The sequence below is a fragment of the Taudactylus pleione genome, unplaced genomic scaffold (genome assembly GCF_031769625.1).
Source record: "Taudactylus pleione unplaced genomic scaffold, aTauple2 ptg002275l, whole genome shotgun sequence".
Lineage (NCBI taxonomy): Eukaryota > Metazoa > Chordata > Amphibia > Anura > Myobatrachidae > Taudactylus > Taudactylus pleione.
The window spans coordinates 14280-27580 of record NW_028286666.1 but is presented as its reverse complement, the minus strand read 5'-3'; positions in this window follow the sequence as shown (position 1 = coordinate 27580).

The window sequence follows — 13301 nt, the reverse complement described above, 5'->3', positions numbered from 1 at the left end:
TATATACACCCCCCTCTGTATAATATATCTATATACACCCCCCTGTATAATATTATATCTATATACACCCCCCTCTGTATAATATTATATCTATATACACCCCCTCTCCATATATATCATATCTATATACACCCCCCCTCTGTATATCATATCTATATACACCCCCCTCTGTATATTATATCTATATACACCCCCCTCTGTATATCATATCTATATACACCCCCCTGTATAATATTATATCTATATACACCCTGCTCTGTTTGTTATATCTATATACACCCCCCTGTATAATATTATATCTATATACACCCCCTCATATATTATATCTATATACACCCCCCTGTATAATATTATATCTATATACACCCCCTCATATATCATATCTATATACACCCCCCTGTATAATATTATATCTATATACACCCCCTCTCCATATATATCATATCTATATACACCCCCCTCTGTATATTATATCTATATACACCCCCCTCTGTATATCATATCTATATACACCCCACTGTATAATATTATATCTATATACACCCTGCTCTGTATGTTATATCTATATACACCCCCTCATATATTATATCTATATACACCCCCCTCTGTATGTTATATCTATATACACCCCCCTGTATAATATTATATCTATATTAGGGGTGTGCACCGGCCACTTTTCGTGTTTTGTGTTTTGGATCTGGATCTTTCTTCGTGTTTTGGATCTGGATTGGTTTTGTCAAAACCACCCTTCCGTGTTTTGGGTTCTGGGTTTTGTGTTTTGGATCTGTATTTTTTTTTTTAAAAAGCATAAAAACAGCTAAAATCACAGAATTTGTAGGTTTTTCTGCTCCTATGCTATTATTAACCTCAATAACCTTAATTTCCACTCATTTCCAGTCTATTCTGAACACCTCACACCTCACAATAGTGTTTTTATGTCCAAAAGGTTGCACCGAGGTAGCTGGATGACTATGCTAAGCGACACGAGTGGGCGGCACAAACACGTGACCCATCTAGGAGTGGCACTGCAGTGGCAGACAGGATGGCAGTTTGAAAAACTAGGCCCCAAACTGTACATAATGCAAAGAAAAAAAAGAAGTGCAAGATGGAATTGTCCTTGGGCCCTCCCACCCACCCTTATGTTGTATAAACAGGACATGCACACTTTAACAAACCAAACATTTCGGCCCCAGGGTCTGCCACATGACTGACTGAAATGATTGGTTCGTTTGGGCTCCCACAAAACAAGCTGGCAATTAATCTGTCCCTGCACAAACTGGCTCTACGGAGGCAAGATGTCATCCTCATCCTCCTCATCCACCGATTCCTCACCCTCTTCAGTGTGTACATCCTCATCCTCACAGAGTATTACTTCGTCCCCGCTGGAATCCACAACCATTAGTCCCTCTGTACGTTCTGGAGGCTGGTCTCCCTGGAAGAGTTGATAATTCATACATTTTGTGGAAGCAACCTCCTACGCCTTTCGCTGACAAGGTTCCCGGCTGCACTAAACACTCTTTCGGAGTACACACTGGAGGGGGGGCAACTCAGATAAAATAGAGCCAGTTTGTACAGGGGCCTCCAAATTGCTTATTTTTCCTGCCAGTACAGGTACGGACTGTCTGACATGCCTACTTGGATGCTGTCACCGATGTAATCCTTTAACAGACAGATGCACGCTTGTCGCTGCTGCTTTGAGGATGCAGGTGCGGCTACAGCCCACACAATTCACAAAGACAGAAAAAAAAATAATAATTTTTTAATTGTTTGTGTAGCGCACTTTGAGGGTTACACCACCCTTTAACAGACAGACGCACGCTTGTCGCTGCTGCTTTGAGGATGCTGGTGGAATCTAGACGGGATTTGGAACCGGGGACACACTACCTCCATCAATTGTCTAAATCCCACTGCACTAATGGCGGATACCGGACGCACGTCTAACACCAACATAGCAGTCAAGGCCTCAGTTATACGTTTTGCTTCAGGATGACTGCTGTCGTACTTCATCCTCATCGCTAGGGACTGTTGGAGGGTCAATTGTTTAGTAAAAGTAGTGATGTTCCTACTTCCTCTCTGGGATGATGAACAACTCCCAGCAGCAGCAACAGCACTAGGAGGAAGTGGTTCTTGATCTTTCCCTATTTTATTTTTATCGGAGAAAGTTTGGTCCTCCATTTATGTTATATTGATATATACGTGCGGCTAAAGCGCACACAAACACAGAAAATATTTTTTTGTTTTTGCTGGAGAGTAGTGCACTTTGTGGGTTACACCACCCTTTAAGAAATGAGCCAGCCGGCTCTTTACTTATGGGACACAGGCGCACGCTTGGCGCTGCTCCTTTGTTGATGCACGTGCAGCCACAGTGCACACAAGTCACAAACACAGAAAATATATTTTTATTTGGTTTGGACTGGAGTGTACTTTGGGGGTTACAGCACCCTTTAACGGTCAAGCCAGCCGGCCCTTTACTTATGACACAGGCGCACGCTTGGCACTACTTTGTTGATGCACGTGCGGCTACTGCGCACAAAATTCAGAAACACAGAAAAAATATTATTTTTTTTAGCACTTGGGGGGAGCACCCCTGATGGACAGAGCACCCCCTGGACAACACTACAGCACCCCTTTAGGACTGGGACACTGCACAGGACTTTGGAGTGGACACAGCCCCTATGGAGAACTGACTGCACAACACAGTCCAGCCAGCCCCTATGGACTTTGAAGTAGTGGACACAGCCCCTATTAACAACAGCAGCACAGCACAACACAGCCAGCCCCTATGGACTTTGAAGTAGTGGACACAGCCCCTATTAACAACAGCAGCACAGCACAACACAGCACAACACAACACTACTCTGCACTACACTACACTACACAGCCCAGCCAGCCCTAACTCCCACCCTCCCTCTTCACTGTCCACACCCGAGTGAGAAAATGGCGCCGACGAGGGTACCTTATATAGGATCCAAAACCCGCGAGACTCGGAAGGCGGGATGATGACGTTTTGCCTCGATTTCAGATCCGAGTCAGGCGGGAAAAGTCGAGCCTGACTCGGATCGGCCTCGGATCGGGGGGGCTCGGGGGGGTTCGGATTTCAGAAATCCGAACCCGCTCACCCCTGATCTATATACACCCTCCTGTATAATATTATATCTATATACACCCCCCTGTATAATATTGTATCTATATACACCCCCCTCTGTATATTATATCTATATACACCCCCCTGTATAATATTATATCTATATACACCCTCCTGTATAATATATCTATATACACCACCCTGTATAATATTATATCTATATACACACCCCCTGTATAATATTATATCTATATACACCCCCCTGTATTATATTATATCTATATACACCCCCCCTGTATAATATTATATCTATATACACCCCCCTGTATAATATTATATCTATATACACCCCCCCATATATTATATCTATATACACCCGCCTGTATAATATATCTATTTACACACCCCCTGTATAATATTATATCTATATACACCCCCCTGTATAATATTATATCTATATATATACCCCCTGTATAATATTATATCTATATACACCCCCCTTATAATATTATATATATATATATATATATATACACCCCCCATATATTATATCTATATTAGGGGTGAGCGGGTTCGGATTTCTGAAATCCGAGCCCGTCCGATCCGAGTCCGATCCGAGTCAGGCTCGACTTTTCCCGCCTGACTCGGATCTGAAATCGAGGCAAAACGTCATCATCCCGCCTTCCGAGTCTCGCGAGTTTTGGATCCTATATAAGGTACCCGCGTCGGCGCCATTTTCTCACTCGGCTGTGGACAGTGAAGAGGGAGGGTGGGAGTTAGGGCTGTGTAGTGTAGTGTAGTGTAGTGCTGCTGTTGTCCACTACTTCAAAGTCCATAAGGGCTGGCTGTGTTGTGCTGTGCTGCTGTTGTTAATAGGGGCTGTGTCCACTACTTCAAAGTCCATAGGGGCTGGCTGGACTGTGTTGTGCAGTCAGTTCTCCATAGGGGCTGTGTCCACTCCAAAGTCCTGTGCAGTGTCCCAGTCCTAAAGGGGTGCTGTAGTGTTGTCCAGGGGGTGCTCTGTCCATCAGGGGTGCTCCCCCCAAGTGGTAAAAAAATAATATATTTTCTGTGTTTGTGAATTGTGTGCGCAGTAGCCGCACGTGCATCAACAAAGTAGTGCCAAGCGTGCGCCTGTGTCATAAGTAAAGGGCCGGCTGGCTTGACCGTTAAAGGGTGCTGTAACCCCCAAAGTACACTCCAGTCCAAACCAAAAAAAAAATTATTTTCTGTGTTTGTGAATTGTGTGCGCAGTAGCCGCACGTGCATCAGCAAAGTAGTGCCAAGCGTGCGCCTGTGTCATAAGTAAAGGGCCGGCTGGCTTGACCGTTAAAGGGTGCTGTAACCCCCAAAGTACACTCCAGTCCAAACCAAAAAAAAAATTATTTTCTGTGTTTGTGAATTGTGTGCGCAGTAGCCGCACGTGCATCAACAAAGTAGTGCCAAGCGTGCGCCTGTGTCATAAGTAAAGGGCCGGCTGGCTTGACCGTTAAAGGGTGCTGTAACCCCCGAAAGTACACTCCAGTCCAAACCCAAAAAAAATTATTTTCTGTGTTTGTGAATTGTGTGCACAGTAGCCGCACGTGCATCAACAAAGTAGTGCCAAGCGTGCGCCTGTGTCATAAGTAAAGGGCCGGCTGGCTTGACTGTTAAAGGGTGCTGTAACCCCCAAAGTACACTCCAGTCCAAACCAAAAAAATATTTATTTTCTGTGTTTGTGAATTGTGTGCGCAGTAGCCGCACGTGCATCAACAAAGGAGCAGCGCCAAGCGTGCGCCTGTGTCCCATAAGTAAAGAGCCGGCTGGCTCATTTCTTAAAGGCTGGTGTAACCCACAAAGTGCACTACTCTCCAGCAAAAATAAAAAAATATTTTCTGTGTTTAGCCGCACGTATATATCAAATCGATATAACATAAATGGAGGACCAAACTTTCTCCGATAAAAATAAAATAGAGAAAGATCAAGAACCACTTCCTCCTAGTGCTGAAGCTGCTGCCACTAGTCATGACATAGACGATAACATGCCATCAACGTCGTCTGCCAAGGCCGATGCCCAATGTCATAGTAGAGGGCACATACAATCCCAAATGGCAAAGTTCAGGAAAATGACCTTGAAAAAGACATTTAAATCAGCTGAAGAGAAACGTAAACTTGCCAATATGCCATTTACGACACGGAGTGGCAAGGAACGGCTAAGGTCGATCCCTAGTATGTTCATGACTAGTGGTTCAGCTTCACATGACGATGGAAGCCCTGCTCCCACTAAAAAAATCAAAAGAGTTAAGCTGGCAAAAGCACAGCGAAGAACTGTGCTTTCTAAGAAGATATCACAAATCCCCAAGGAGAGTCCAAGTGTGGTGGCGGTTGCGATGCCTGACCATCCCAGCACTGGACGGGAAGAGGTGGCTCTTTCCACCATTTGCACGCCCCCTGCAAGTGCTGAAAGGAGCACCCACAGTCCACTTGCTGATATGCAAATTGAAGATGTCACTGTTGAAGTACAACAGGATGAGGATACTGGTGTAGCTGGCGCTGAGGAGGAAGTTGGCGAGGAGGATTCTGATGGTGATGTGGTTTGTTGAAATCAGGCTCCGGGGGAGACAGTTGTTGTCCGTGGGATGAAAAAGCCCATCACGGTCATGCCTGGGCAGAAGACCAAACATTCCACCTCTTTGGTCTGGCAATATTTCTATCCAAATCCGGACAACAACTGTCTTGCCATATGTACCATATGTAAAGGTGAAATAAGTAGGGGTAGGGACGTCAACCACCTAGGAACATCCTCCCTTATACGGCACCTGCAGCGCGATCATAAAAAGTTACTGTCAAGTTCAGAAACTTTGGCTAAGACCGTAAGCAGTCCAGGGACACCTAAATCCCGTTGTCCCGTTGTATCCAAGCGCCTGCAAACCACACCGTCAACTCCCTCCTCGTCAATTTCCTCCTTAGTCAGGATCGGAAGTAGTCCTGCAGGCCATGTCACTGGCATGACTGACTCTCCTATCCGGGATTCCTCCGGAGGATCCTGCATTGCTACGCCTACTGCTGTTGCTGCTGCTGGGAGTCGTTCATCATCCCAGAGAGGAAGTAGGAACACCACTACTTTTACTAAACAATTGACGCTCCAACAGTCCTTAGCGAGGAGGATGAAGTACGACAGCAGTCATCCTGAAGCAAAACGTATAACTGAGGCCTTGACTGCTATGTTGGTGTTAGACGTGCGTCCGGTATCCACCATTAGTGCAGTGGGATTTAGACAATTGATGGAGGTAGTGTGTCCCCGGTTCCAAATCCCGTCTAGATTCCACTTCACTAGGCAGGCGATACCGAGACTGTACAGAAACGTCAGAAAAAGTGTCCTCAGTGTCCTGAAAAATGCCGTTGTACACAATGTCCACTTAACCACGGACATGTGGACAAGTGGAACAGGGCAGACTAAGGACTATATGACTGTGACAGCCCACTGGGTAGATGTATCACCTTACGCAGCAACAGCAGCAGCGTCACCAGTAGCAGCATCTCAGAAACGCCAGCTCGTTACAAGGCAGGCTACGCTGTGTATCACCAGTTTCAGTAAGAGGCACACCGCCGACAACCTCTTAGAGAAACTGAGGGAAATCATCGCCCAGTGGCTTACCCCACTTAGACTCTCCTGGGGATTTGTGATATCTGACAACGCCACCAATATTGTGCGGGCATTACATCTGGGCAAATTCCAGCACGTCCCATGTTTTGCTCACACAAACTTGGTGGTGCAGAATTTTTCTGAAAAGCGACAGGGGCGTGCAGGAGACGCTTTGGGTGCCCCGAAAAATTTCTGGCCACTTTCGCCATTCAGCGACTGCGTGCCGAAGACTGGAGCGCCAGCAAACACTCTTGAACCTGCCCCGCCATCACCTGAAGCAAGAGGTTGTGACGCGGTGGAACTCAGCCCTCTATATGCTTCAGAGGATGGAGGAGCAGCAAAAGGCCATACAAGCCTATACATCCACCTATGACATAGGCAAAGGAGGGGGTATGCACCTGACTCAAGCGCAGTGGAGAATGATTTCCGTGTTGTGCAAGGTTCTCCAGCCCTTCGAACTTGCCACACGTGAAGTCAGTTCAGACACTGCCAGCTTGAGTCAGGTCATTCCCCTCATCAGGCTTTTGCAGAAGCAGCTGGAGAAAGTGAAGGAGGAGCTAAGACGTAGCGATTCCGCTCGGCATGTGGGACTTGTGGATGAAGCCCTTCATTCGCTTTGCCAGGATTCCAGGGTGGTCAATCTGTTGAAATCAGACCACTACATTTTGGCACCGTGCTCGATCCTAGGTTTAAAGCCTATGTGGTGTCTCTCTTTCCGGCCGACACAAGCCTGCAGAGGTGCAAAGACCTGCTGGTGAAAACACTGTCAGCTGAAGCGGAACGTGACACGTCAACGGCTCCTTCTTCATTTTCTCCCACAACTGGGGCTGCCAGGAAAAAACTTAAGTATCCTAAGCAACCCGCTGGCGGTGATGCAGGGTAGGCAGGACCAAGTTTGGACATCTGGTCCGGACTGAAGGACCTGGCAACAATTTCTGACATGTCTACTGTCACTGCATATGATACTGTCACCATTGACAGAATGGTGGAGGATTATATCGGTGACAGCATCCAAGTAGGCATGTCAGACAGTCCATACCTGTACTGGCAGGAAAAAGAGGCAATTTGGAGGCCCCTGTACAAACTGGCTCTATTTTACCTGAGTTGCCCCCCCTCCAGTGTGTACTCCGAAAGAGTGTTTAGTGCAGCCGGGAACCTTGTCAGCGAAAGGCGTAGGAGGTTGCTTCCACAGAATGTGGAGAAGATGATGTTCATCAAAATGAATTATCAGCTCTTCCAGGGAGACCAGCCTCCAGAAGGTACAGAGGGACCTGTGGTTGTGGATTCAAGTGGGGACGAGTTAATACTTTGTGAGGATGAGGATGTACACACTGAAGAGGGTGAGGAATCGGTGGATGAGGAGGATGAGGATGACATCTTGCCTCCATAGAGCCAGTTTGTGCAGGGACACATTAATTGCCAGCTTGTTTTGTGGGGGCCCAAACGAACCAATCATTTCAGCCACAGTTGTGTGGCAGACCCTGGCGCTGAAATGATTGATTTGTTAAAGTGTGCATGTCCTGTTTATACAACATAAGGGTGGGTGGGAGGGCCCAAGGACAATTCCATCTTGCACTTCTTTTTTTTCTTTGCATTATGTACAGTTTGGGGCCTAGTTTTTCTAACTGCCATCCTGTCTGCCACTGCAGTGTCACTCCTAGATGGGTCACGTGTTTGTGCCGCCCACTCGTGTCGCTTAGCATAGTCATCCAGCTACCTCGGTGCAACCTTTTGGACATAAAAACACTATTGTGAGGTGTGAGGTGTTCAGAATAGACTGGAAATGAGGGGAAATTAAGGTTATTGAGATTAATAATAGCATAGGAGCAGAAAAACCTACAAATTCTGTGATTTTAGCTGTTTTTATGCTTTTTAAAAAAAAAAAAAACAGATCCAAAACACAAAACCCAGAACCCAAAACACGGAAGGGTGGTTTTGGCAAAACCAATCCAGATCCAAAACACGAAGAAAGATCCAGATCCAAAACCAAAACACAAAACACGAAAAGTGGCCGGTGCACACCCCTAATCTATATACACCCCCTGTATAATATTATTTCTACTTCAGGGTCCATAGGGGGTACACAGGGTTGACCTTGGGGTATAGGTTGGGAACCAAATCCGGGCACCACGCAGTTAAAGCTTTCAGCTCCCAGGATGCACTGGGTCCACTCTCCCTATAACCCCGCCCCCAAGCCAGATGCTCCTCAGTTTAAGTTGGTGCCCGGCCGGAGTCGGGTCACCGTTATCGCAGGGGGGCTGATTAGCAGCCCCTAGGCTTATTTTATTTTATGAGTTTAAAGGTTTTTGATTTTACTTTTAGACTCTTCAGAGCGGCAGCGTCGGACTGTCCATAGGACGTCCAAGCTGCCGCTCCGTCACCCCGCCGGCGCTGAGATGCCAGTACAGATCTGGGGATCTCAGCGGGACCCCAGAGTCTGTACTAGCCGGACTCTGTGGGCGCCCAGGACTGCGGAGGATTTGACTAGGAAAGGGTTATGTATGAGGTGCCGGGCTCCTTACAGAATCCCCCGGGGGCAGTTTGTTTCTCTGGACACTGACCTCCCTTGTGGATCGCCTGGCGGCCCCCTTAGTTGCAACCCACTTTGGGTTGCTTCAGCATGCTACCCTTCCCTCTCAGGGTGTCTCGCAGTTCTTGCAGTTACCCCTGTGACACAGACTACCGCTCCCTACCGGGGTTTTTAAAATTCCCTCAGGTAACAGTCTGTCATTTCCTGGCAGGGATTACCACAACAGCCACCCTGGGTGGATGCCGTTTCTACGGTACACAAAATAGCATAATAAACGCCCGGTGGTTACTGCCTAGTTTGCACTGCTGTCTAACACAGATCGTCAGCCAAGGGTGCACTGGATGAGGTGTCGGACTCCTTCACACGAGGAGGGGGCCTAAATCATGTATTTTTTATCCTTGCCTTGGTGCTGGCGGTCATGCCCATCCTGGTTATAGAGGATGTTGAACCTGCACCTAAAATCAAAACACCCTCAGTGTAAGCAATTAAAATGTCTTCGGCTGTTTTCCCCCTCTCTGACCAGCGGGTGAATCACATGGCGGAGATCGGGCAATGGGCGGATAAGAGGTATCACAAGAGCGTTGGGCCTCATGTTTCCCATTCCCTGAGGGTCATGGCAAATAATAGGAATCTCCTCCTGGGGTGGACCCTCTTGCTATTTGTCTGATTAAGAGCGCTACTACGCCTCCCATCCTTGCCCAGACGGTTTCTACGGAACCGTAGGTGGTGACTTTACCTGAAATCAATTTACACGTTTTCAGGGGCTGGCCCATCCAACCATAGCTATTGCAGGGGTGGCTAATGCTATTGAGTGCTGGGCCGCTGCATTTGTAGAGCTTTTCTTTCTTAAAAAAATAAATAAATAAAGCTTCTGGGTATCAGACGCATTTTGTCACTCACATTTAAAAATGCAGTTTCATATGTTGGAGCCGGTCATTGCACGTTTTATGCCTGTCTCCTCCTCTTCAGGGTTTCGGCTGCGACTGTATCCGCCAGCATACCCTATGGCTGCGCTCGAGGAGCGACAGAGGTAGTCTCCATGATAGGCCTTAAAATGGACTATTTTGGGGAGATCTTGTTTGGTCCTGACCTTGATAAGATTGTAGCAATGTTGGCAGCTTCACTCGGAAAATTTCCGCCTTCAGCTACTCCCACTAGCTCCCATGACTACATCTGTTGAGTCTTTTTGTCCTCAGGGACAGCCTAAAGGCCAGTCTATTCCTAGGCTGTCGGTCTCCACAAGGGCCGCAATACCCGGTACCGAGCAGACCTGGTCATCCAGACGCCCTGCTTCTAAATTTGAAGGACGAACCTTCAGCCTGACGGAACAGGTCTTCATCTGGGGGTTCCCAGAGTGAGATTCCGACTTTCTCAGTTCGTCCAGTGCTGGTGTCAAGTCACCATGGACGTTTGGGTAAGAGGTGAAGTCTCTCACGGTGGCGCCCTCTCATTGCTCAAACGGCCTCCCCACAAAATTTGCTACACAGGCCTTTCTTCAGACCCGAACAAGGCCTTACAAGTACAGAAAGCTGTACAGTCCTTGCGTTAAGCAGGGGTAGTTATGCCAGCCCCGCTATCTCAGCGAGGGACTGGTTATTCTACCTTTCTTTCTGATGCAGAGGCCGAATGATCCTCATTGGCCTATCCTCTATCTGCAATCCCTGACCCAATTCCTAAAGGGGCCTAGGTTCAGGAGGGAACCCCTACGCTCCATCATCCAAGCTATGGGTCCTGGGGACTTTATGGTATCGCTGGTTGTTCAGGACAAATACCTACGGGTACCTATAGAGTCCTCTCATCCACGATAGCTCAGGTTTGCTGTGCCACAGCAACTCTTCCATTTTTCAGGTTCTGCCCTTTGTACTGTCCACAGCCCCACCGGGGTTTACCAGATCTGTGGCTTTGATGACAGTCCACCTGTTAAGGGTATCCGACTGCTCCTGTATACGGGCGACCTCCTGGGTTTTTTACAGGATCACCAGGATTCTTTGAAGGCATTTCCAGTTATCCATTGCTTCCCTTTACTAGCATGAAGGATTAAACAACTGGGAAAAAGTCCTCCCTGAATTCCTCACAGGATATAATTCATCTGGGAGCCCTGCTGGATTCTCAGAATCGGGGAATCTTTTCTAACATCAGACAAGATCTCCACTCTTTAACTATGAGCACGCAGATGTCTCCACAGTTGACAAGTACACTCTGTCATGTGGGTTCTGGAATCCAGGGTGTCTACCTTCAGAAGGGTGGTATATGCTCAGTTCCATTCCAGGCCTTTGCAAAGACTGATCCTCTCCAGATGAAACAGTTTTCTCCATCGGATCACTGTTTAGAGATGTTCTCTCCGGAGATGTGTTTGTCTCTATCTGGGCGGTTATAGCCATCTCATCTAGGGTAATCCTTACTACGGACGCCAGTCTCTGAGGTGCTGTGACCGGTCTGCACCCCTTTCGGGGTTGTTGGATGTCTGTTGCTTCCGCCTTGCCAATTAACTTTAAGCTGTCTGGGGCCCTCACTATGGCCTAACACAGGCTTCATGGTGAACCTGGAATGGTTCAGTCCGACAATGTCACAACAGTGGCTTATATCTAGGAGACACTGGCCGTGGTGTAGCTATGACGGGAGTGTCATACATTCTGACATATTCCGAGAGTCTCCTACCGGCCATCTCTGCAGTGTTCATTCCGGGAGTTCTCCACTGGGAAGTAGACTTCCTCAGCCGTCACGACGTTCATCCCGGGGACTGGTCTCTTCTCTAAGAGAGGTTTCAACTCCTAGTGAGCAGAGGGGGCCTCCCAGAGGGGACCCTCATGGCCTTCTGACTATCACACACTGTCGGTGTTAGAGTCCAGCTATTGAGGTACTGAAGCAACCTTCGGCCAGACATCGCGGGTACTTAGATTTTCGGAGTCTCCCCATCGATACTCCGTTCCTGCTGCTTCACTATCCGGACCTGTTGTCTCAGGGTCCTTGTTTTGCCCTGGACCTGGATCGTTAGTCTTTGACTGCGTCCCTACAGTGGTCTTACGGCTTCCCTGGCACATAGATCAGCTTTTGCTGGGACCTACCACAAACTGTGGCAGCCATAATTCTTATGGTATTGTACCTGTCGATACGTTCCTCCGGTGTCCAGGATTTCCAGATATTCTGGCATTCCTTCCGGCTGGCTTGGTTTTCACCCTTGGCCTGGCCTTCCTGACAGTGCGGATCTCTACACTGTCAGTATGGTTAAGATATGGAATTGCTCCACTCTGGTATCCATTTCATCCTTTGGAGTGTTTTCTGGATTATGCCTTCATTTGTCCTCCCTAGGGACTTCTTGGGAGTTAGTAGTGGTTCTTTGTTCCCTCCGGGGACAGTCAATGGAACCGCTGGTTGTGATAGCCATTACATGGTCTATTGTTTAGGCTCTCTCTCTTTCTCTCAGGGTGTTTATATCAACCAGGAGAGTGTCTGAATTGGGAGCGTTCTCATGTGGCTCCCTCTTCTGGTGGGTATCATGCCAGGGTGTGAGTTGCTCTCGCCCTGTGTTTTTTCCTAAAGTGGTTTTTAGGTTCCATATTATTCTGGAACTTATGGTAAGGCCATTCAGTTCCCAGTCCTCTCGGCTGGTGTGGCCTCATTGACTGTGGTCCGGCCTCTTTGGATTTATGTGATCCGTTCAAGTTCCTTACGGAAATCGGACTCCTCTGAGATTTCTGGTTTTCACAGGAAAGGATGGCTGGCCTATAACCAGATGTTGGCTGGATGGTCTCGTATGTCTTCCTCAGGGGCTTACCCATGGGTAGGCCTTTCTGTTGTTGAGGCTTGTTTTTTCTCGGCTCGCTGTGGCACCTTGGCTGTTTTGCCTTACTAGGTGGCCACGTGGTCTTCTGTCCACACCTTTTTAAGGTTCTAGGCATTGGTTTCCTTTGCCTCTCAGGATGCTTCCTTTTGGGCGACGGATTCTCCTCTCAGCACAGGAGCGTCCCCACCCTTGGTTGAATTGCTTTGGGACATCCCCAAGGTCAACCCTGTGGACCCCCTATGGACCCTGAAGTAGAAAACAAGAGATATGGTAAGAA